This window comes from Callospermophilus lateralis, chromosome 13 (genome assembly GCF_048772815.1).
Source record: "Callospermophilus lateralis isolate mCalLat2 chromosome 13, mCalLat2.hap1, whole genome shotgun sequence".
Taxonomy (NCBI): domain Eukaryota; kingdom Metazoa; phylum Chordata; class Mammalia; order Rodentia; family Sciuridae; genus Callospermophilus; species Callospermophilus lateralis.
The window spans coordinates 46,154,821-46,178,857 of record NC_135317.1 but is presented as its reverse complement, the minus strand read 5'-3'; the positions used below and the strand labels follow the sequence as shown (position 1 = coordinate 46,178,857).

Below are 24,037 nucleotides of genomic sequence, written 5' to 3'. Positions count from 1 at the left end.
CTCTTACAAAAACGTATCTGGTACTATTGTGTTTTAGTTATATGCGATGTATTTAATAAACAACAACAACATATTCTTCTTAAGTAAGCCTTGTCAGCTAGGTTTACCAGAGGTTTAAGGTGCCAACCTGTCTAGACAGTTATCTCTGTTTATTTCTCTTTCTCTCTCTCTCCCTTCCTTACTTCTTTCCTATCTTTCTTTCTTTTCTTGTCTCTTTTTTTGAGGGTAGGGGAGCTGGCGATGGAACCCAGGGCCTTTCACACATGCTAGTCAAGTGCTCTTCCACTGAACTACATCTCCAGACCCTGCTCCAATGCCACACCCCTCTGCCTGCCTCTCATGCATATTCTGAATGTCATCCTCACAGGTGGGAAGAGAATGTAAGAATTTCATTTCTAAGACATAAGATTTAGAATTATAAACATAGGGGCTCATTTTAATCATATAAATATTTTTTTTTCTTCTTTTGTGGTACTGGGGATCAAACCCGGGGCCATGTGCATAGAATGGAAGCACTTTACCACTGAATGCCACCCCAGGCCTTAATCTCATATACATTTGATAAACTTATTAACCAACCTCCCCCCCTGCCTGCAGTCCCAGGATAACTGATGGTGTCACCATAAGACCACCTCTTTCTTTGGACTGCGGGAACTGCTCCCCTCCCGGCCACCTAATCCCAAAGCAGTGCTCCCTGACCCACAGGCAGAATTTCTTACCTGGATACCCATCAGTTCTTCTGTGTCTCATTCAAAGTCCCAGGTTCATCCTCAGCTCACTTATTATGTTCCAAAAGATTCTCCTTTCCAAAATCCATCCACAATCTTTTGTTATTAGGGGCAATCACAATTCTTGCTCTCCAGTTCTCCAAGTATTGATTTATTTCCCCCTCTTCTTCCCATTGCTCTGTCTAATGATTGGATTTATAGTTAAAGAAACTCATATTTACTATATTGTTCTACTTATTTAGCCACATCTGTCCTACAGCCAATGGGTAGAGGATATAAAGAAACCAAATTGAAGCTGGGCATCATGGCTCACCTCTGTAATCCTGGCAGCTCGGGAGGCTGATGCAGGAGGATTGCAAGTTCAAGGCTAGCCTCAGCAACTTAGTGAGGCTCTAAGCAACTTAGTGAGACCCTGTCTCAAAATAAAAAACAAAAAGGCCTGGGATGTGGCTCAGTGGTTAAGCTCTCTTGGTTCATCCCTAGTACAAAAAAAAAAAAGAAAAAAGAAAAAGAAAAGAAAAAGAAACTAAATTGAGCTCACTATAAGGAGAATCTTTGAAATATCAGACATTCAAATGAACAGCTTGTCTGTCCTGGAGGAAGATCTCCATTGATGGAACTATTGCCATAGAAACTGCACACCTGTCTGGCAAGGATGTTGTAGCAGAGGAGCTTGGCTGATTTGGGAGATGATCAAATGAGGTCCATTTCTAGGTCCATTCCAAACAACAAAAAGCATTCTGCAGTGACTTGACTAGTGGCTCAAGGAAAGCAAAGTTTTTCGTTTTTGTGCATTTTAAAAATTACACAAGGCATTCAATGTGATTATTGCACTTGTAATGATTAGTACTTCAATTGTGCTTTGGGGGCTACTTTTTAAAACTTTCCTTCTCAGATCGATTTCTGAATAGCTTGCCCTTAGCCCTCATGAGGTTAGAGGATGGTTTTGTGTATCTGTAGTAGGACTGGGGTGGAGTGCTGCTCCGAGGGTTCTTCATAGCAGGGGAAGCCCAAAGGGCCTGGAGATCGAGGGCTGGCTCTGGCAAGGGCCCTGGGTTTGGTTCTCAGTGAGGAAGGTAGATCAGGGCAGTGACTATGACGAGCTACCAAGGGAGAAAAAATGACAAGAGTTTGAAGCAGGTGTGTGTTTTGCTAGCTTGGGAGACCATCACTATGAGTTGATTATAAACCTAACTGTTAGGAGGATCTTATCATGACCTTTGAACCTCACCTGCTCTGCTACCTTGCATCCCTAGTGTCTGCCTCCGTAGCCAAGTCTCCCAAGTACCATTTTGTAGGGGCGATAGGAGAATTGTCATTAAACATGAGATAAAGCACCATGTTTCTGAGAATGCTTGAATGTCCTGTGACCGTCCTTTAAAGAAAATAGATACTTGAACCTTAAAAGGCATATTTAAGTTTTTTTTCTGTGTGTCTGTGTGGTGCTGGGGATTGAACCCAGGGCCTTGTGCATGCGAGGCAAACACTCTTCCAAATGAGCTATGTCCCCAGCTCTATTTAACTCTTAACACAATTTTTAGACTCCTCTTTCCTCATCTCCGTAATTCTAGGAAGAAGTCTTTCGTTTTCTTCTTCCCTTTCAATGCAACATCACTTTGTTCTTATGTCATTGACTCAGCTCCTTTTATTCATAAAGTGTGGAAAAGTTCTCTCCTCACTCAATACTGGAATCTGAGCACCATGGGGAAAAGGGTTTCTTTTTGTTTTATTTTTACTTTATGCCAAGCCCTAGAACAGTATCTGGCATATAGTAGGTGCTCAGTGAACATTTACTTAATGAACTCAGGCAGCTCCTTGACTGAACCTGAAGTTCCCTGGGGATGGGAACTCTTCTTTCATCCTGAATTGGTCCCTGGACCAATTCACTAGCCACCACACTTCGGGTTGTGACACCTTCACATGGGCTTCTCTCTGGAAAGAGCCCAGGAGGGATGTTGTGTTGTCACTGTGTAGGTGACTATAGGTTAAGCTCAGTCACCAGCACAAAAGGACAGATGAGATGTGGAAGGAAAGCAGAAGCGAGAGCTGGCATTGGTGTCCATGCCAGGCCCTTTTTACTTGCTGTGTTCACCGGCCCCTCCCAGGAAACAGTGCAAGGGGCTGCGGGTGGGGGTGGGGAGCAGGAAGGGCGGTTGCTGGTTGTCACAACTGAGCCTTCCCCTCTGGTCAGGTCTGGGAGGAAGTGTGTGGTGAGTCACGTGGAAGCAGAATGTCCCTGATACGGGGTTAAGGTGGCGCTTTGGTTTCTAAGCCCTGCTGAAGCCATGAAGGAGAGGAGGCTGCCCGGAGCTTTCTTGCTGTGTGCGCCATGAGTTTCGCAGCTGAGAAGACTCTGGTGATGGAAGAGCACAGGCTCATTCTGATGATCTAATAACATCTTTGAGTAGGTGCCCTGAGGGGAGTTCTGGTTTCTGGCTTTCTTTCCCTAGTGATCTGAAGGAGGAGGGAAGGAGGCAGGCTTTTCTTCAGCTTCCATGCTAAGCAAGTCTTTCTGGAAAAGACGTGTTAGGTGCAAAGACTTTAAGGCACACTACCAGTTACCTTGTCAGCTGAGATGTAATTCTGAGGCAGTCAGGAGGATGTTAATTGAATAAGCCAGGAGCCTGTGCTACTCAGCCCTCCCTCCCCTCTCCCCCGCTTTGTCTTCTGTCTGTCACACAACATTCCAGCTTTAGGAGCTGTCCTGCCCTTGGATGTCAGGTTTTGGACTGAGACACATTAATAAATGCTGGATCTTCTTCATTATCTAGCATTCACTAACGCGTGTCCCAGGTCTCATACCTGCTGCCAGCCTGTCTTCCTGCCTCTCCTGCACACCTTGCATCCATCACCCCCTCTTTTGCTCATGTTCTTTTCCTCCTTCACAATTCTATCCTGCTCATGGGGAGAGTCCCCCCAGTCTCAGCTCCATTGCCTGCGATGCCATTTGCAAATACAGCACTTTATGACAGCTTTCCTGGCCTCGCCCTCCGGGGGAGACGCACCTCTTTCCTATACTGTGGTGCCCTGTGCTCCTTACAGCCTTACCTTCTTCTGTCCCTAGGCCAACAGTTTGTAAGGCCAGGCCAGCAGGTGTGCTGTACAGGCCACCACCTTCTTCCTCTCTCCTTTCTCCCCTTCTTCCTTCCTCCTTCCCTCTTTCCTTGCTATTCTTTTTTTTTCCTAAGTTTTCCTCTCTAATATTTTTATTTGTAGATGGACACAATACCTTAATTTTATTTATTTTTATGTGGTGCTAAGTATTGAACTCAGTGCCTCACACATGCTTTTAGGCAAGCGCTCTACCACTGAGCTACAACCCCAGCCCCTTCTAGTTATTCTTGATTTGCACTGAACCCCATCACACTTCTTAACACATGATGCACTTTTTACAGTGTACATCTTTGGCTCTAGCCCCTTCAGCATGACATTTCCAGAGTTTCCAGTGCAGGCTCCCATTCTCCACCCCTCCCTGGGCACCACATGTTGTTCCAAGTTTCCCACTGGGATCAGGTATGAGGCCTGAGCTTATTGGCCTTATTGCTACAAAGATATATGTGGTAGGAAGAACCTTGTCTTTCCACTCTCCCATGAAAGACATCCATGGCCTAGTCCATAAAAAGAACTATGTGATTACTGTGAGCTTCTTGAAAACACCAGGTTCAGTCTCAACATTATGGTCTTGAACACACTGTTCCTGGTATCTTGAGAGACTTCCCCCTTCCTTCTCAACTGGCTAAATCTGATGATCACTAAACATGTCATTCAAGAGGCTCCTCCTAGAAGCCACTGGGTCATGTACACCTGTGGCAGGGCTGGGGAGGCAGACAAAACTGTTAGAGCATTGCCATGCAGTATGTTTTGGATGCTGATCTCAACCAAACAGACTTTTGCTAAGGTGGGACTGGATCCCTGGCTTCTAGCATCATACTGAAAGCACAGGTATTTAGGAAGTGGTTGCCTTTTTTGATTCTTCATCTTTAGATCTTCCAATCTGTACTTGGTACTTTTTGTTTTAGGATATTGTTTTCATGACAAAATATTTAATAAAGAACTCCTGGGTGCCACTGAGAGGAATAAAGTCTATAGACTGAAGTTCCAACTGTTTCTTAAACCATGGCCTCAATGGCTTCACCAACTACTGCTGCTATTCTCATGAAGATGTGCAATATGTATTTCCCACCACATTGGAGAATTTTTGAAATTAGTGGAGTAAGTTATTCCCTTCATTGCTTATGAATGACTGTAAACCCAGGTGTTTTAATTTAATATATGAGCTGTTGCAAGAAATCCAATGTCAGGAGATGGCTATGCCTTCTACCTAGATCATGCTACACTGCAGGAGAAGGGCGATAGCAGAAGCATTGGGGTTTCAACATTCCCCAGACCTCTCTAGGCCCCAGGGAATAAATTACTGCTCTATTCAGTTATTTCTCTTTGTACAAATGGTTTTTCTCTATACTATGTTCACCTTTATTTTGAAATGTGCCTAAGGTAAGTGATCTCCACTGGACGGATGAGTTCCAGTGACCTCGAAAGAACTCTTGTGTTACTAGGGCTAGCTGTCACTAGATGCTTCCAAGCCTAAGGGTCACAAGCGTGTGCCAGTAGGAACAGAGAGCTGGAAAATCTGCTCCATATGGCCAAATGGGCACTGTACCCTAGGCCGATGCCAACTGAAATGTAGCCCTCTGTGTAGCTAAAGGCTGTTGTCAAAAACAGAAGAGTTGGCCCTAATTCCCCTAAACCAAAACCCAGCTTAGTACTCCAAGCTCCAGCTTCTCCCTAAGGTGATAGCTCAGGACCCAGAGTGACCTCCCTTTGGCCAGAGCTGGCCAAATCCTTAGTTATTCTCTCCAGTTAGTTTGGACAAGAGGAAATCTTTGCAAAACTTTGTGCACAGACTGTCCTAGAAACATCCTTACTTTATTATCATGATCAAGGACTGCTTCATAAGCTTTCTGCATGGAGGTGAGGTGACCAGTGATCACCAAGTTTCTGTGTTTATCAGGTTAAACAGTCTTTCTTCTGGGGGCTTTTGATGTAGCTCAGTGGTAAAGCATATGTTCAGCATACATGAGGTCCTGGGTGCAGTCCTCAGCACTAAAAGAGGGAAAGAAGTCTTTGCTCTCAAGGAGTTTGTATCATATGCAAACACACACACACACACACACACGCACTATCCTTTGAACTTAAAAATAGAAGAATGAGTGAATATATGTATGGTTAGGTAATACAGACCAAACAGCAAAACATAAATAACTATACCTTTACTACAATGAACACATCTTTTTGTGTATCACTTGGGGAAGGGGGTTACATCCCTTACCAGAATAGGAGAATGGAGGAAAGGGATTGGGTTTTCCATTTATAGGGTGTATGGCTAGGAGAAAAATCATTACGATTTAAAAGAGTTGAGGACAAGGAGATACCATGGCTTGATGAGCTGGAAGTAGCAACTTGCTCTGGTGGAATTGGAAGCAGAGCAGGGGTGTGTGCTCTTTGAAGTGCAGGGGGACTGCTCTGGGTAGGAGTAAATCCTAGCAGGGGGTGGGACTGCTTTCTAAAGATCTTGCTGTTTTAAGTTTCCCATTGGGATCAGGTATGTGACCTGGGCTTATGGGCCTGATTGCTACAAAGATATATGTGGTAGGGAGAATCTTCTCTCTCCACACTCTCATGAAAGACATCCATGGCCTAGTCCATAAAAAGTGAATATGTTAGGTTGCATAGAAATTAGGAATTAAAGTTGTGGACCAGTTGTGTTTGAGATGGGGAAGAGCATGCTATGTTCTCCAAGTGGCATCGATGTGATCACCAGACTGTCCTCCTCGGAGGAGTCAAGATGACATGTGATGACAATCTCCATTGCCATTGCTGCCTTGAATATACAGGAAGGGGCCGTGAGCCAAGGAATGCAGGACCCCCCCAAATCCCGCACCTCCCTACCCGCAGAGGCTGGAAAAAGCAAGAAAATGGATTCTCCCCTAGAGGTCCAGAAGGAATGTGGCCTTGCCAATACCTTCATTTTTAGCCTAATGAGACCCATTACATTTCACTTGTAACTTCCAGAACTATAAAATAATAAATATGTGTTATTTTAAGCCAACATATGTGTAGTAATTTGTTACAACAAGTTATAGTAAACAATCCAATGTGGAAACCTGTCTCCATTTTTGGAAATATGAAACCCTCTTAGCTATTTATGTAACACAATATGGAAAATTCTTTGGAATAAATAACACCAAGAAGAATCTTGTCAGAATTAATTTTGAGATTTTTAAAGCTAATTTATTTTACTAGCATCATAAAAGGAACTTGATTTCTTCACTGTTGATTCCTCACTGCTTAGATCAGTACCTGACTTGTTTATGTTTGAGCACATGAATCTCTCTTTAGCCAAATTTATGAAAAAACAAAGCAATTACTTTTTCAGAGAAACTAATTTATGCTTAAGTGTATCACTATTTTTAGAAATGTTCAACTCAGGCTCTTGTACACACAGAATATCACACTTTGCATTTTCATTCAAAAGTGAGAGGTTTGGTTAGAGAATTTAAGGTGGCTTGAAACAAAAATCATTTTTGCAGATTAAATAACTCCAATATGAAAATTAAGATTTCAAATGCTCCAAAATCTGAAACATTTTAAGTACCACCTTGATGCTGCATATGGAAAATTCCCCATCTGACCTCAGGAGATAGGTCAAAGTGAAAATATAAGCACACTAAAAATTTGTGTAAAAGTATCTTCAAGCCATGTGTGTAAAGTGTACATGAAATATAAATGAATGTTGTGTTTAGACTTGAGTCCAATCCTCAGTATATCTCATATATATATATATATATATATATATATATATATATATATATATATATTCCAAATCCAATCTGAAATAGTCCCAAGACATTTGGATAAGGGATACACAACCTGTACTTCCTTAAGACCTAGGAACTTCTTGGTGTCTACATATGTTAACCTGTTCTTAGCTTGTTCAAGACAACTGCTATGACATATAGCAAAATGGGACCTTCAACCAATGGAAAAAATTGTGTTTATTATGTGTGAAACTCAGTTTGGAAAATCCTGATATTATTTATTAAATATATTATTAATGTTGTTTGTGTGACACCTTTTAGAATTAAGATATTTCTAGTGTTGATGTATTTCTTCACTCATTTATTCTCTGAAACAGTCTTTACCAACATTGTGGTATGTGCCAGGCCCTGGGGGGAAAAAGGTAAATAAGATTGGCATTTACCCTAGAGGAAGCCACATTTTAGATGGGAAGACACACTAGCAAGTAGATAATGAGAATGTGGAATAGCCAGTGTTAACTGTGAATACCAAGCACTGGGCTAAACTCTTTTGTGGGTAATTGTTAATTAAATGTACCCTGTGGAAAATAATATTCTAATTAAATAACTGTGCAAAACTACACGGGGTGGAATTTTTATAATCATTGTCATAGATGTCATTGGCTTTAAAGCTCTAGAGCAGTTGTTAAAGCTTTTATGTAAAGGGCCAGAATTTTAAGTGTTTCCATGTTTGAGGGTCATATAGTCCCTGTCACAGCCATTCAGCTCTTCTATGGTAGCATGAAAAAAGCCATAGGTAATATGGAAATGAACAAGCATGGCTATGTTCCAATAAAACTTTATTGACAAAGGTTGGCAGAGGGCTAGATCTGCACATGGGATGCAGCTTGCTGGCTCCTGTTCTAGAATAGCAATTATAGATGGATACTATTTTGTTTTAAAATTTTCTCAAGAGGGAACCTATAGGTTTCATTGGCTTCTCAAATGAGTTGTTGACAACTGAGAGTTTTAATCAGTGTCTGTTTAAGACTGTATTCTAGAACCTCACAGAGAAAATATACAGCAGACTGGATTAATAATGGAAATTCAGACTGACCCAATTTCCCAGCATTTCACATCATCATGATTAATATTTAACAGACCTCTAAGAATCTAGATATAATACATCTTTAGGTCATTATAATGGAGTCCAAGAAGAAAACCACAGTAATCTAGTCTTGGCAGAGGGTTTGACATTGCGGGGGTATGTGTGTTTTAACTCTGAGGTTTTTGAAAAATAAGAATAGGGATGATATGTCTGGGACCGTTGGGAAGAAATAAGGTAAATATATGGATAGATGACCCAGCAGAAGGCTAGAGTATAAAGCCTTGATCTGGCTGTCTTGTGGAAGGCAGAAACAGCTGGTTAGTGTACAAGAAGGGGCTATGTGAAGGGCAGTCCCAAGTCCAGATAAGAAAAAAAGAATATGTCTTGACACCTTAAACAACAAGCCAGAAAAATCTGCTTTTAATACTTGATACTGTGGGAAAATTTACTGAATTCAGAGTTGAGTAAGAATCCTTCAGAACAGAAGAGTGAAATTTTTTAAGGGCAGATCTTTCCAAGAGTATATATACTAAGTTATGGTATGATAGGAAAAGTAGAAAATCATTAAAGAGCTTCAAAAAAGTAGCTAAAAGGAAATACTGGGAAGCCATTTAAGTCACCTATACTGGCCCTAAGTGACTAGAGGATTTCTCTCTTGGCTGGTAATGGAGAGGTGGATGAGTTAAGATTACTTTGGGGAACCAATTCTTTTAAGTAAAACTTTTAAGAAATGAAAAGCAGATGAAGTTTATAAGTTGGTTTCAAGTTTGGATGGTTCCAACTGGATTGAAACATCCCTGTGCACTAGGAAAAGATGAAAATTGATGTTGGGCCTGTTGTCTCTGGAGGTCCCTGGACCTGGTGTTCTGAGGTGTGTTTTGATCTGGTTTCCCATTGGATTCTGCTGTTGCTCTTAAGGTTGAATTGGGGGAAAGAGGGAGGAAAAGATGGAAGTCGTGCATGTTCCTGGAAGAAGTGCATGTTAGCAGGCTACAGTTATTCCAATCAAAACAACTTAAACTTTTCCTTGTGTTTTGAATACTGGGCACAAATCTTGTCTTGGACAAAACAGATGTGATTTTGGGATGTGTACAACATCCCACGAAGTGGAAGCTGAGCCTTGCTGGCCCTCCTGCAACTGCACCTCTCTCCAACTTACAGGAATCAAACTTGATGTGGTTGTGCATTTGTGTATTATTTCTGGCTTCTCTCTAGGTAAGCTGCAACTTCAAAAAACTCAAAAGAGCTTTTTCAGTATACCAATCTTAGGGCAACTGAAGAAAATAATCTGTAAAGCATATGAATGCTTCGAATGGATTTTGTCAGGGTTTGCCTAAAAGATTTTAACAAGTAAGTCAATTAAGATTCTTATAATTTGACTTCTCCTTCCCAATAATTTAATTAATAATGGAAATATAGTAAAGAATAGTCATACTCTGCCATTTTGTTGACATTCTTTTGTTTTAGCAAAGGTTAAATAGGATTTCAAAATACTCTGGTATATTCTATAAGCTTTGTAACTTTTATTAACTTTGCTGGAAATCTTTGTTTCCTGGAAGGTTCACTAATGGAGTATGTTATTCAGCTTTCCATCACTGTAACAAATACCTGAGATAATAAACTTATAAAGATAAATGGTTTATTTTGGCTCACAATTTTGGAAGTTTAAGTCTGTAATCAGTTGGCCTCTTCACTTTGGGTGTGTGGAGGAACGTCGTGGTAAGAGCATGTTGTTATGATTTAGATATTAGGTGTCCCCCAGAAGCTCATTTGTGAGACTATGCAAGAAAGTTCAGAGGTGAAATGATTGGGTTATGAGAGCCTTCACCTAATCAGTACATTAATCCACTTGAGTCAATTAACTGGGTGGTAACTGCAGATGGGTCACTGACGTCGAGCCTTTAGGGTATTATATTTTGTCTCTGGTGAGTGGAGGAGTCTCTCTCTGCTTTCTGATTGTCATGTTCTGAACTACTTTCCTCTGCTACACTCTTCGACCATGATGTTCAGCCTTTCCTTGGGCACAGGAGCAATGAAGTGGCCATCTGTGGACTGAGACCTTTGAAACCATGAGCCCCAAATAAACTTTTCCAGCTCTAAAATTGTTCTTGTCAAATCCTTTGGTTACAACAGCAAAAAAGCTGACTAAAACACACATAGAGCAAAATTATTCACTAAACACACAGAGATTATACTCTTACTATAAATGCGGTGTGTGAAGAAATTGGGGGTAGAAATTAATAAAGGAAGTTAGGTACATGGTTTGTTGAACCATGTAGAAGGTAATAACCCCAATACATGAGATAATTCTGTTGGTTTGATTGCTGAGATGCTTTTTTGAAAGGTCAGAGTTACTGATATGTAATTTGCATATAGAAAAATTCACCCATTTTCGTGTACAGCTATGATTTGATAAGTGCATACAGTGGTGTAACACCACTGTGATCAAGATACGAGTACCCATCATCCTAGAAATTTCCCTGTGGCCTTGGCAATCAATCCCTCCACTTAGCCTGAGCCCCTGGCAGCCACTGTTCTTTTCTACCCTTATAGTTTTGCCTTTTCCAGAATGTTGTACAAATGGAATCATACAGTACATAGATTTTCAAGCTTGGTGTCTATCTCTTAGCATAATGCACATGCTATTCGTCCATTTGGCCATATGTTGACATTAGGTATTGCTGTTTAGTATTTCATTGTGTAGTTACAGAGTTTGTTTATCCACTCACCAGTTAAAGGACTTTGGAGTTGTTTCATATTATTAGGGAATCATGAATAAAACTCCTTATACATTTACATACAGGAATATGGAAACAAATTTTCATTTTTATGGGGTAAATATCTAGAGGTGAGATGGCTGGTTAATATGTTAAGTATATTTAAACTTTATTTTTAAACAAGAATCATCTGCCACACTGTTTTGCAAAGGGGTTTACTATTTTGCATTCCTACCTGCAAAGTATGAGAGTTCTGTGAGCTGTGATTTAATCCTCCAGGACTCATCCCTGGAAGAGAAACCTCAGAATATGTCTCTTCCTTTTCCTCCCCTCAATTTTGTGTTCCAATCCCTTCTACTTAGATCTTCAAATTACTTTTTATTTTAGTAGTGATTTTTAACTTCACTATTTCCTGAGTTTCTTTTCTCCTTCTCTGAACATAATGTAGTGCCTTGTCCTCAGTAGATGCTACATGCACATGTGTTTGACTTGGGTTTGGTACATTAAATTAAACTGAAGCTCAAGGGTAACCGCCATGCATGGTGGGGCTTTGGTACAAGGGTACCAGGCTCCTGGACACCTGCACGTTTTGGTTGAGCCCTACTCCAAGATCTAAGGAGAGGTTTCTCTTACTTCTCCCCAAGCAGAAAAGTACCACTGAGTCTAGGCTGTAAAACTGTGTTTGGGCTTTTATGGTGATAGTCCATTTTGCTCCAGCAGGGAAATCAGAAAGATTATGGTTATGAAAAGGTATATAGATTTATCTTAGAAATACTATGAAGTGTATAGAATCAAATGAAAAGATTTTCATCTCTGAAGGCTTTTACATTATTTTTTAATCAATGGAGATGACTAGCATTGTAGGTGAGACTAAGAATTCTGGAGCCAAGTTTTGCTATTTGCTGCCTACCAGACATTGGACAGCGTTTCTATGCCTTTCCTTTTCTGTACAAAGGGAGATAATAATTGTATCTAGTGGTGGTGATTTGTTGTTAAAATGTATACTTGCTTAGAATAGTGCCTGGCAAGTATTACTTGCTCCATAAGTATTTGTGGCTTTGGCTATTGTTATTAACTCCCCCTACCTAATACTCTGAAGATGGGTGTTTTTCATGTGTATGTCACACTCTCCAGCTGCTAAGTACTAGGAACCTGTCCAAAGAATGATTCAAACTCAGATGACAGTAAGAACCAGTTTTATGACATTTCCTGGACTAATGGCCAGTGGCTGAGTAGCCTCAGAAGTGTGCATTGATATTCACATATGTTGACTCAGGTCACTTCTTTTTACATGTTAACAGTTCCGTTTTCGTTTCTTCTTCTTTTTTTTTTTTTAATATTTTACGTTTTAGTTGTAGATGGGCACAATATCTTTATTTTATTTTGATGTGGTGCTGAGGATTGAACCCAGGGCCCCACACATGCTAGGTGAGCACTCTACTGCTGAGCCCCAGCCCTAGTTTTTGTTTCTTATTCTTGAGGAGACTCAGAAGGAAGCTGTGATTTCTGAGGTGCATTGTCCTCCATCAATTCTTGTTTATTCCATATTTTGGTCACTACACAGGGTTGGAAGTTTGGGCACAAGAATTGTAGTGTGTGTTCTCTATCTCTATCTGTATCTCTGTATCTATCTCAATCTCTCTCTCTCCTGAGTTTCTTTATCGCTGTTTCTACCCAAGAGTCATTTCTTTTAGCACTGCTTAGCAACTTTTTTGGCATCTCCTTATAAAGTAGTCCCCTCTTGTTCATGATTTCATTTTCTATGGTCTCCTTACTTGTGCCCATCATGGTCCAAAAACACTGAATGAAGAATTCCAGAAATAAACTCTTTGTATTTTAAATTGTATAATGTACTGAGGTGATAAAACCTCACACAGTTCCACTTTGCTGAGTCATCATTTTGTCCAGCATACCTATGCTATATATGCTACCCTCCTGTTAGTCACTTATATGTTACCCTCCTTTTAGCTACTGATGTTGGAGTTATCAAATATACAGAATTCAATACTATCTGCAGTTTCAGACATTCACTGGGGGTCTTAAAGTGTATCCCCTATAGGTAAGTGTGTGTAGCGGGGAATAATACTATAGTGACCGTTTGTCAAGTTGACTTTGTGTTTTGGGGCTCCTGAATCCTGAGGATCAGTGAGCATCCATGCAGCCAAAAGCAGAGTCTTTCTGTGCCCAAACAGGGACAGCGCTAGGCTGCCCATGTGTGCAAATATGGCACAGTCTGACTTCACTCATATGTATTTTACTCTCAAGGGAGTCAAGGAATTTATGTTGTTCTAACCATTGTCTGCAAGCTAAATGATGTCTCACAAATGCACAATTACTTTAAATGCTCTTAAAGGCCGTGACTTATAAAGTGTAAATTGTCAGGTGTGTAACTGAATTCATCTTAAGGTTTTGACATTGTAAATGTCTTATTAAAAGTGCAACCACTGGCATGTGGCAGGGAGAGAGGGACGGGTCTGAGAAAGTTTTAACATTAAAAAGAAGCTGCTCATACTTGAAGATCCACCTTGGTAACATGTGCCCAGGAGATATTTTACCTAAATGATGAGAGCAAGGTCATCTACTACATTCAGCCTGGACCCACCCCTACCTCCTTACCTCATTACAGAGGTTGATGGGCAGAGTATGTACAAGGGTGACCTTGAGACCCTACTGTGTATTTTTCATGTCAACCATAGTTTACATGCTATAGGCTTTTAAATTGAAATGTGTTGACCACATAGATAAAAAAGAGGAAGGTCTAGCATCATAATCTTATTTTTGTGAAAATGTGTATGAATGAAGCCAGTAGAAAAGAGAATATATTTGCCCTCAATTGCACAAATTGATTGTAAGGGTCTCAGAGATCCAGAAAGAGACCAAGATGACCCAAGATACTGTGGTTGCTTTGAGCCCACGCTGGTCCAGTAGGAAGACCACCATTTACCTCCTTTTAGCTCTCTGTTAGCTGAGGTGGATACCACTAGGGAGGCTCCTAGGGTCATCTGTAAAAATATACTCACATGGTATATTTTCCTAAATACTGGATTTGAGGACCCTTGGAGGAAGTCTTGTTCTTTGAGGCATACTGTAAGATGTTGAAATATTCCCTTCTGTTTTTCAACTTAGCACATTAAGTACACAACAGGTGTGTTTAATTACAAGGTATAATGTGGTGCTGAGGATTGAACCCAGGACCCCCGCACATGCTAGGTGATTTGGATGATATAGACATCAAATCATTTGTACAAGCACATGTATCTATACATAGCATTGCTACTTGTTTAATCATTTTGTGGTTGCTATTCCACAAGTAGTAGGAGCCACTGAAGTTATGTGTGTGTGTGTTTTGTTTGTTTGTTTTGTTTTATTCTTTTTTTTGGATGCTGGAAATTGATCCCAGGGTCTCACACATGCTTACAAGCCCCCTACCTCTGAGCTATACCTCCAATCCTCACCACAGGTTTTTTGGGCCAACACACGCACACGAGAGAATTTAATGGAAAGTTAAATTTGTTCACTTATAATTTGGAATTAATACCCATATTTTTTAATTGTTGAAGGATTTTGCAGGAGCGAATTTAAAAATGTATCAAACCTGACATTTCCTTTTAGGAACTTGTGCTGTCATGGGTTATGTGGAAAGGGGCACCCAATATAAGCAGAAAGCCCACAAAGTGGGGAGCATGTCCCTGTAGGACGATATCCCCAAGGACAGAGGGGTGTGAAGTGTCTGGACCTCACAGGGAGGGCTGGGGTGCTTATTTTAGCTCCCTCTCCTTCACATGTCCTCCACGTCAGTTGCTATTTTGACTAGTGGCATGCCGGTGGCTGGAAGCCCTCACAGGGAGAATGAGCTGCCCCTCTGCTCACTGGTACCTTGTCGGTATCTGTGGATCACTGGACTCATGGCTATGAAATACTAAAATCATATAACACAAGATAGGAGTCCTGCTTATAAAATCCCACAGTTTAACTTCAGAGGAATAAATACAATTACAGTACAGGTACTCTTGATTAAGAAAGGTAAGAAGGCAAAAAGATTGACATGGTCAAATTTAATATATCCTTTTGAGTGAAAACTACGAAATATTGACCTAGTGAAAAATCCAGTATTTAGGAAAATCCACACTGTTAGGTACATACAATCCTAGTGTGCAAAAATCTTACAAGTCCAGGATCACGAAACCTCCTGTTACTACTTAACAAATAGACTGGGCCAATGGCTAGTACTCTCAAAATGCTCTATTTTTTGTTGTTTCCCATGTTGTTTGCATGGGCGTGCATTCACACAAGATTAAGATGAAGCCCAGCATGTTTAGGGTGTCATTGAGAGCTGTCCTTGCCACTCAAAGACAAAGCAGTGGGCCTGGTGGGTTTGAAGTAAGTCCTTCCCCCTCTCTGTCCCTGCTGCCTCTCTCTCCTCATACCATCTTTCTGCTGTTGTCCTTGATCCTTGCTTTTAACTTTCACGTGACAAGCCAATCACTTACTAACAGTTTTTCCATCAACTTAATTGGTCCTAGAATGAATGCTAACAGAATGATAAGTCCTGAGCACCAACATATTAAGTATGTTTCCAAGGAGGGATGGAGCAGGGCTGTCCCCACACTGTTAACAGACACATGGTGATATCTGTAGGTCATTATTATGTAGTACCAGCCACTGGAGACCTTCTAATATGTAGATGGTTACGTTGCTTTGGAGGCATTTTATTGATTTATTTTTTTAACAAATATTCAAATAATACTGATTATGCTGTTATTATTATGGCTAATCCAACCCTGAATGGTTGAGAATAAATCAGCCTTCTGTATCACTGGGTTCTATATCCTTGTAGTCAACCACTTATGCATTCCAAAAAGTAAAAAAAAAAAAAAAAAAAAAAAAGAATTGCATCTATAACTGACCTTTTCCTTGTCATTATTTTCTCAACAATACAGCATAACAACTATTTACATAGCAAGCATCTTGTACTAGGTATTATGAGTAATCTAGAAATGATTTAAAGTGCTTAAAAGAATATATATATATAACAATGAGGGTCTCCTTCCACCATTCATGTAATTCCCATTCTCCCTCCCTTTCCCTCCCACCGCCCTTCCCTATGTAGAGGTAATCTTCCCATGCTCTTCCTCTCTTCCCCATTTTGAGTCACCCCCCCTTATATCAGAGAAGACATTTGGCATTTGTTTTTTTTGGGATTGGCTCACTTCACTTAGCATAATCTGCTCTAATGCCATTCATTTCCCTGCAAATGCCATGATCTTATTATTATTATACATTGTTATACAAAATACATGTATGAAGATGTGAGGAAAAAAAAATAGCGTTACCCTAGATTAGGTAGAGAGAAGTGATGGGAGGGGAGGGGAGGGGTTGGGGAGATAGGAAGGATAGTAGAATGAAACAGACATTATTATTACTGTGTGTATATATGTGACTGCATGACCAATGTGATTCTGCAACCTGTACACTCAGAAAAATGAGAAATTATATCCCATCTAATTCAAATGTATGATATGTCAAGGTCATTATGCTGTCATGTGTAACTAATTAAAACAAATTTTTAAAAAGACACACTCAAAAAGGCAAGGGTCACATGTTTTCCCTCATATGTGAATACTTGACCACATAATGGAAAAGGGGAATTCAACGAAAATAGCAGAGATATTTGTGGAGTAAAGGCAGGGATTATAGGAAAGGGAGGGAGGACGAACAGAGGGATGGATGAACAGTAGAATGAAACAAACCAAACTCTCTCATGTACATATATGAATAAAACATGGTGAATTTCAATTTTGTGTGTATCTATAATGCACTAATTTAAAAATCTATAAATAAATGGAAGATAAAACAACAGAAAAAAAATATATAGGTGTAATGCAAAGATTGTACTGTTCTATGTAAGGGACTTGAGCATCCATGAGTTCTGGTATCACTGGGGGATCCTGGAACCAGTCTCCCAAGGACAACAAAGGTCCACTGCAACCAAAGAGTTTGTTTATAATCAAGTGTTTGGTATGAATTCAGGAGAGAAAGAGGCCCCTGAAAGGGAAGCAGGGCAGTGAGAGGTGGTCTCCTGGAAACTGGAGGTATCTGAGCTGAATCCTAAGTGACATCCTGAGATTCATGTTAATGTAGGGAGGAAGTACCAAGGCTCTGTGAAACTATCTGGAGGAACTTTCTTTACTTTCTGTAGGCATATGGAGAAAAGAATGGAAGAATGTAGCCAGGGTAACAGTTGGGACTCATTGGCAGCCTCATCCCTAAGCCCTGTAATGGGGGTTCCATTAGATGCCTACTCGAAGGGAACAAGACTCCGAAGCTAGAGTCACTTGCAGCAGTAGTTAGTTGTAAATGAATAAGATGTGTTGAAAATGCTGGGCGACCCCACCGGCACCTCGTGTCAAACCAAGAAATCTTTTGAAATGTTCACCTTAAAACCTTTCTCTAGCACTTTTCCCCTCCTGATGCACTTGGTCTGGACTTGTCATTGGTCTGGAATTAGTCTTGTGTAGAATTGGTCTTGTCATTGTTTTTGGTACATATTGACAAGGTCAGAGAACACTGGAGAAATGGCACAAGCCATTCCATCTGGCCTTGAGCTTTCTTCTACCTCTCTTCCTTTTGCATTTACTGTCTTGGCTATTCTTTCCCCAGTGTCTCATTTTCTTCTGGAGTATCTTTTTTTTTTTAACCAGTTTGAACAGTTTTTCAATTGCATCTACCCCTAAATTTGAACTCTTTTCTAATTAGGTTCTTGTTCTTTCCCCCAAATTATCCTGCCTGCATTAAAACTGATTCACAGTTTTGTTTTCCAGTTCACATACTAAACGCTGCTATTTTATCATTTTAGTCACCAAGATCTTCCCTTTGTCTTGGAGCAAGTCAGATGCCTTCAACTAAGTGTTTTGTGTCCAGCTTTCTTGCTTCTTCTTGGTCTTTGGGTTCAGATTCTCCAGTGTAGAATTTCTTCTAAGTCCCCTGCAGTTCTAGAGCCCCAGTTGATTCTGCACACTCCAAGTTTGAAAACCTTTGTTCCAAGGGCTCTGGAGGGAAGTGGGCCAGACACGGCGTGATGTCTGGGACGTAAGTGGTGCTCTGGAGAAGAGGGAAGGATGAGAATTCCTCCCCTGGCCCTTGGTTCCTCTCCTACCCTTCCCTGTTGGCTTTTCATGGGTCTCGGACATTTCCCTTTCTGAAATAATTTCCTTCTTCCTTTCCTTGTAGTGCCACAGTGTGGGGGTCTCCTTTTCCAAAGCAGCCAGATTCCTCTGCAGTTTAGAATACTAGGGAAGAGCCCAGGGGCACCGAGAGGCTTAAACTGGTCTATCCCAGTTCTCAAGGCTCCAAAACTTAATAAATAAACAGATTTATATAATATAATATAATATAATAATATAATTTATATAATAATTTATATAATAAACAGATTTATGGGGGAGGGAAAAGCTTTTTTTTGGAACCACGAACCATCTATTATACACAATATTTTGTGTGTACGGCAGCCATTTTTATGGTTTAAAGTAATGAGTTAATAATGGCTGTCTGAATTTCATCATGTAGTGATTTTATTTTATTTTTTTACCTTATGGGAAATTCACCCTCACCCATCACAAGATGATTTCCTTATAAGTTGCCTCTGGGCCTGAGCTTCTGGTGGTGAGCCCCATTCGCCATAACAGATAAAGCAGGCTTCTCACAATAAGCTTCCCAAATGTATTTATGAAAACCGAGAACAAGAGCTGCCAGGTCTGGGCCCTCACAATGCTGGTGTGTCGCTGGCTGCTGTCCACCTCGGGGCCTTCTGTGGTCAGATGTGAACTCTGTCCTGACATTTTCAAAAGGTCATACAAGGAAGTGCTGAATAGACATGGGAAGGGAGAGGAGGAAATACTTCAGCAGCCGAAGATAAAAGATTTCCCAGAAGCCACTTATCTTTTAACTCCTAACCAGCTAATGAACCCAGGGGCTTTCCTCTGCAGTCTGGGGTCTTGGAGCTGGGTCCTTGCTGTCTGTAGTACTTGTCCCAGCTAGGTCATCAGAATGTCATATAGGCGCTTTGCTATTTTGAGTGTGAGGAATGACTGGTACCAGGTGAGTCACTTCCTTGCACGTTACATCTCACTAGGCAAATCACACTGGGAAATGCACACTGGCATTCATTCTGTTACATCTCACTAGGCAAATCACACTGGGAAATGCACACTGGCATTCATTCTGTTCTGGCACATTCTAGTGTAGGTGGGTTTTTCCCTTCCTCCCCAGCCTTTGAAGATGGCTCCTGCCTATTATCAATGGTGTGGACCAAATTCTAGCAAAGTGGATGCCTTAGACAGGTTATTCTAGTGCCCTCCCTACTCTACCAAGCAGCTCTCTTTTTCTTTTATTTTCTCTCTCTCTCTCTCTCTCTCTTTTTTTTTTTTTTTTGGTACCAGGGATTGAACTTAGGGGCACTCAACCACTGAGCCACATCCCCAGCCCTATTTTTGTATTTTATTTAGAGACAGGGTCTCACTGCATTGCTTAGCGCCTTGCCATTGCTAAGGCTGGCTTTGAACTCGCGATCCTCTTGTCTCAGCCTCCTGAACTGCTGCTTTTCTAAGGAATCAAGTCTTAGTTCCTTCTGGGTGTACACATCCAGCTCCAGGATGATTTCCAACACATTTTTTTCTGTTTTCTCAGTTCTCCATGTATGATAAGGCTTCTTTTCCCAAGGCCAATTATTTGGATCTCATATAAATTTGAATTTAGAAAGTACTCATATTTACCAAAGATAATTCTCGCCTTTTGACTAAATACATAAAATTTCAGTCACCACAGAAGAATAAGAGCTTTGGAGAACCATTCCATGGAAATGACTGTATTCACCAAGTTTAAGATGAAAGAGAAAAAGTATTCTTTTATTGAGTATTTTCAAAATCAGGTTTAAAAGGATTCTTTAACCCCTGCCTATAATTTGTAGTGGCTGAGGTAGACAAATTGAAAGGGGGAAAGCTGTTCAGAAACAGCAAATTAATTAGAGTATCCTGCTGTGCTCACACATACAGTTATATGAATTGGTGTTTTCTTTCTTAGATTTCAAAGCAGATATTTTTCCTTCTCCTTTTTTTCAGAGAGTTCAAGTAGATAAAGACGTGGAAAGCTGGGATGAAATGATTTTGAAGCCCATCTGCGTCTGAAGCCATGATTTAAATATCATCATTAAGGTACGTCTTGGAGGAAGAAATAGAACCAAGTGTTGTGGTTAACTCTTTTTCTTCTGAGACTGGGTTAAGCCACGTCATGAGGAGTGGCCTGTCTGAATCACATTCAATGAACCAGACTTTCAAGAAAGTGAAAGCTGCCCTGGGAGGATCAGTGTGCCCACAAACCTTACAGCCATTATGATACTTGGAAAAAAAAAAAAAAACATTTCCTCAGTGGACCTGTATGTATCCCACTGTACCCTTTAGAAACCTCTGGAAAGAAAAGGAAACTTTTCAGTTCTTTCTGAACTGAGCTAAGGCTTTGAAAGAGCTTCCATGGACTCCAAGTTGGATTTTATAGATAGGAGTTCCTAACTGCAGAAAAAGGGCAGGGACATACTTCTGGGAACTGTGCTATTTGACCTGCTTCTCTGGAGTGATATTTCTCAAAGTGTGTTCCCTGAAACACAGCTCCCCATACTATTAATTCAGTGGGGGCAGGTGGTGGAAGATGGGTCTGTACCCAAGTGAATTTGGGAAGTGTTGTATTAAAGTAATTGATCTTTCTCATAAATAAAGAGCCTGGCCAATCTACATGATGTGTGTGGTCAGTGATACTCACCATAGTCCTGTGGAATTCTTTTATCATAACCAATGTTCCATTTGTTCATGAATTTTTAAAAAATCTAAGCCATGTATGGTGTTAGATGCTAGGGATACAGCAATAAATTAGACTAACAATGCTTATGGATAGAAAATAAATAAGTTAATTAGTAAAAGTAGTTATTGAGAGATACGACAGCAAGAGTTTAAGAGGATGGTCTTAGGGTTGAGGATTTAACTCAGTCACAGAGGGAGCCTTCCTAGCATGTGCAAGGCCCTGGATTCAATCCTTTGCACTGGAAAAAAAAGGGGGGGGGGACAGAGAGAATGGTGAGTGTGGCACTTGTAAACTGCATGAATCTGGGTAGACACCCAACCTCTTTTTCAACTGTTCATCTGAAGAGCAGTGAAAATAGTGCCTGTTATTGTGAGAACTAAAATCATGCATATATGCTGGAAAATATTAGATTCTATACAGGGATCATCAGAATTTGTACATATAATGATAATGGCTGAGAACTTTGAAGATTTCATGGTTACCTGACTGGGGAAGATAAGGCAGTGGGTGGAGACTTTTGAATAAGATGATCTGGGATGCTCTAAAGTAGAGACCTTGTAAAGGTGAGAAATAGCAAAGTATGCAGAAGGTATAAGAAAAGCATCCAGGGGGAAAGCAAGCACAAAAGTGTATGTCAATGCAAAGAAAGTACCTGACAAAAACCTAATACTTCATCATATTAAAACAAGCAACAAACACTAAAAGAACGAGGACTAGAAGGAAACTTCTTCATTCTGCAGAGGGCACCTATAAAAGATTCAGGGCTATATCATACTGAACGATGAGGGGCTGAAAGCTTCCCCCCTAAGATCAGGGACAAGACAGGGATGCCTACTCTCATCACTGCCATTTAGTGTTTGTGATGATTAAGTCTAGATGTCAACTTGACCATATTAAGGTATATCTATATAACTGGTAAAGCATTACTTCTGAGCATGTCTGTGTGGGTATTTCTGGAGACGAACGGTGTGTGAGTCAGTAAACAGCGTGGGGAAAACCTTCCCTTTGTGTGGGAAGACACTATGCAGTTGGGAGGGGCCCAGATAGAAAAAAAGAGAAAGGAAAGGCTAATTTAGTCTCTTTTCTGGAGCTGGGACACCTTTCTTCTTCTGCCCTTGTACATTAGAATTTTAGGGTCTCCAGTGTCCCTTGGATTCTCAGGCTTTCTACCTAATTTGGACTGAGGTTTATACCACTGGCTTCCCTGGTTCTGAGGCCTTTGAACTTGCACTGAACCATGCTATGTGCATACCTGGTTCTCCAGGTTATAGACAGCCTATTGTGGGAGTCAGTCTGCAATAACTGAGAGCCAATGTTCCTAGTAAATTACCCATCTTCTGTCTGTCTATCCATCCATCCATCCATCTGTCCACCCATCATCCATCCATCCTATTGGTTGAGAACTATTCCCTTGAGAACCTCAAAAGTCTTCCTCAAAACTGATGACACTAGCATACTAATATGCACTGTGTTAGAGGTTTTAGCCTGGTCAGTTATACAAAAAGATAAAATAAAAGGCTTCCAGATTAGAAAGGAAATACTAAAGCTATCTCTATTTGCAGATGGCATTATCTTATGTATAGAAAATCCTTAGGAATCTGCTAAATTATGAGAACTAATAAATCCACCAAGGGTGCAGAATATAAGATCAATATACAAAAAGCAATTGTATGTCTGTACACTTGTAATTAATAATCTAAAATGAAATTAAGAAAATAATTTTACAATAACATAAAAATGCTTATACTTAAGAATAAATTTAATAAAAGAAATATAAAACATATACTCTTAAAATTACAAAACATAGCCAGTGCACACCAATAATCCCAGCTATTCAAGAGGATGAAGAAGAAGGATCACAAGTTTGATGCCAGCCTGGGCACTTTAGTGAGACCCTGTCTCACAAGAAAAATTTTAAAAAGGGCTGGAATATAACTCAGTTGTAGGATACTTGCCTAATATGCACAAGGCTTAGTTTCAATTCCCAGCACCACAAAATAGTAATAACAACAATGATGGCAGCAATAAAAACCTACAAAACATTGTGGAAATTTTAAAAAACCTAAAAAACTGGAAAAAATGTCTATATTCATGAATCAGACTTAATATTGTTTAAGTGGCAATACTCCCTAAATTGGTCTTCACATACAATGCAATCTCTATCAAAACCTCAAATGGACTCTTTGCAGAAATTGACAATGGAAATTCAAGGAAATTCAAGGAAACCAGAATTGCCACAAGAGAGTTGATAAAGAATAATGAAATAGGAAGATTCAACTTTCTGATTTCAAAACTACAAAATTACGGTAATCAAGATGATGTGGTTATGGCATAAGGATGAGGATATAAATATATGGAATAGAATTGAGGATCTAGAAGTAAGTCCATATGTTTATGGTCAATTGATTTTCAACAGATGTGCCAAAACAATTCAATGGGTAAAGAATAATCCCTTCAACAAATGTTACTGAGATACCTAGATATCCACAGGCAAAAGAATGAAGTTTGACCCATTCCTCACCATACATTAAAAAAAAAAACTAACTCAGAATGGGTCAAAGGCTTACAAGTAAAAGCTGTAACTTTAAAAGTTGTAGAAAACTTAAGCATAAATTAGAAGAAAATAGACATAAATTCAATGACTTTGGATTGGCAATGGTTTTTGAGATAAGACACCAATGCCACAAGAAAAATAGATACATTGGACTTTATCAAAATTAGACTTTTGTTCATCAAAGGACAGTATCAATAAAGTGAAAAGACAGCCCAACAGACCAGTTTTTAAATCATATCTGTGATAAAAGACTACATCTAGAATATATAAAACCCTCTTCTTAT

The 24,037-nt window shown here is 40.1% G+C and overlaps 1 protein-coding gene across 3 annotated transcripts in view; it reads left to right on the top strand.

Moving 5' to 3' along the window:
• Positions 1 to 24,037, top strand: part of Svil (supervillin) — a 225,616-nt gene that overhangs the window by 39,332 nt on the left and 162,247 nt on the right. For all 3 annotated transcript variants that reach the window (XM_076831667.1, XM_076831665.1, XM_076831666.1), the window contains exon 3: positions 20,467 to 20,559. The gene's annotated coding sequence lies outside the window, so the exon portion shown is untranslated. The remainder of the gene's footprint in view (positions 1 to 20,466; positions 20,560 to 24,037) is intronic.